Source organism: Canis lupus, chromosome X, assembly GCF_011100685.1.
Source record: "Canis lupus familiaris isolate Mischka breed German Shepherd chromosome X, alternate assembly UU_Cfam_GSD_1.0, whole genome shotgun sequence".
Classification (NCBI taxonomy): Eukaryota; Metazoa; Chordata; class Mammalia; order Carnivora; family Canidae; genus Canis; species Canis lupus.
The window spans coordinates 31,741,498-31,743,847 of NC_049260.1; the positions used below are offsets into that span (position 1 = coordinate 31,741,498).

Here is a 2,350-nt window from a genome sequence, read left to right on the forward strand (position 1 = left end):
GATCAAGATCTGAGTTGAGATCAAGTCAGATGCTTAACTGACTGAGCCACTCAGGCACCCCAGTAATATATATATATATATATTTTTTTTTTTTTTTAAGATTTTATTTATTTATTCATAGAGACAGAGAGAGAGAGGCAGAGACACAGGCAGAGGGAGAAGCTCCATGCAGGGAGCCCGATGTGGGACTCGATGCAGGGTCTCCAGGATCACGCCCTGGGCTGCAGGCGGCGCTAAACCGCTGCGCCACCGGGGCTGCCCTATTTATTTTTTTAAAAAAGAAAACATGAAATTTAATTCAAAGGAAAAAAATATCAGAAATTGTCTGAGAAAACAACAGAGCAAAGGAATTCCTGAACAAAGAGTTCTGCATCCTGGTGATCACATTTATTGAAAGAGTTGAAAAAAAATTAAAATGCCCTTTAGTTTAAGAATTTTTGAGTTAGGGATCCCTGGGTGGAGCAGCGGTTTGGCGCCTGCCTTTGGCCCAGGGCACGATCCCGGAGACCCGGGATCGAATCCCACATCGGGTTCCCAGTGCATGGAGCCTGCTTCTCCCTCTGCCTGTGTCTCTGCCTCTCTCTTTCTCTGTGACTATCATAAATAAATAAATAAATAAAAAAATTAAAAAAAAAAAAAAAAAGAATTTTTGAGTTAGGGCAGCGGTTTGGCGCCGCCTGCAGCCTGGGGTGTGATCCTGGGGACCTGGGATCGAGTCCCTTGTCGGGCTCCCTGCATGGAGCCTATTTCTCCCTCTGCCTGTGTCTCTGCCTCTCCCCCCCCCCAAATAAAATAAATAAATCTTTAAAAAATAAAAATAAAAAAAAGAATTTTTGAGTTATCTGCAAATCAACTCATTTCAGGGTGGAAGAATCCTTGGTCATTTCTTAATATCAAAATGAACGCAGGTTTCTCTCTTGGATGTCTTCTACATTTAAAGAGGCAATCATACAAAATCTCCTATATTCCATACACGATAAATTCTTTGTTTCAGCCAACTCTTAATGGAGGAGCAACTAGTACAACACCATCTCCCCGGACAAAAAGCATCGGAATATTCCATTTTGTTGATTTATATATCTCTTCATATGTTTCTTCATCAATTTCTATAGTAGTCACAGTTTCTTCCACATCTTCCAATATCATATTTTTTTTTTTAATTTTTTTTTATTTATTTATGATAGTTACAGAGAGAGAGAGAGAGGCAGAGACACAGGCAGAGGGAGAAGCAGGCTCCATGCACCGGGAGCCCGATGTGGGATTCGATCCCGGGTCTCCAGGATCGCGCCCTGGGCCAAAGGCAGGCGCCAAACCGCTGCGCCACCCAGGGATCCCCCCAATATCATATTTAAATGCTGATCATAAGCATGTAATCTGCCTCGAAGCTCTAGGTCATTTCTCATTTTCACATAAATTCGCTTATCCAGGCTGAGCCTGATGAGATCCAGGGGCTCTTCTACGGTCTTCTTCTAGTTTGTTGCTGGTCCACATCGTCCACCATCTTTCAAACCCTGCCCTCGGCATCCCTGGGTGGCGCAGCGGTTTGGTGCCTGCCTTTGGCCCAGGGCGTGATCCTGGAGACCCAGGATCGAATCCCACGTCGGGCTCCCGGTGCACGGAGCCTGCTTCTCCCTCTGCCTGTGTCTCTGCCTCTTTCTCTCTCTGTGTGACTATTATAAATAAAGAAATAAAAAAAAAAACTGTACTTTTTCCCCTGTAATATATATTTTAATTCTCTTTTGTAAGATAAGTAATAGCTTACACATTGCTTATAATTAAGAAAATAGGTTTGCAGTTTTTCTCCTACCCTGTTCCTAGTGACATTAACCCACGTATCACTCTTAGTCACCAAAAGCAGCAAATGTCAGTTTCTCCCACAGTTATATCTATACCAGGGGGGAAAATATATATAAATATATATTTTTACATACCCATATATGGTATATCCATATACTGTCCATCCATTTTTTCAACATTTTTCTTTTTACCTATAACAAGTTGGAGATTGCTTCATATAAGTACATAATGAGTTACTTCATTCTTTTCAATATTTTCTTCTATGAATACACAGTAATTCATAGAGCCAATCCCCTGTTTATGAACATTTGTCTCCAGACTGCTATTGCAAACTGTGCTGCAAGAATAATCTTGTGCATGTATGATTTTCCATGAATGCATGTGAGTACATCTTCAGAATAAATTCCTAAATGTAGAACTGCTGATTCCAAGGAAATGTGCTTTTGCGATTTTGATAGTTTTTGTCACATTTACATTCCCGTCAGTAATTATGAAAGTGCCTTACCCCTACAACGTAATCACAGAAACATTCACCAATTTATTCTTAACCAAC

General features: G+C 41.0%; 1 pseudogene; it reads right to left on the minus strand.

Moving 5' to 3' along the window:
• Positions 1-920: 920 nt before the first annotated feature.
• LOC100687437 lies at positions 921-1,501 on the minus strand (annotated as a pseudogene).
• Positions 1,502-2,350: the final 849 nt, after the last annotated feature.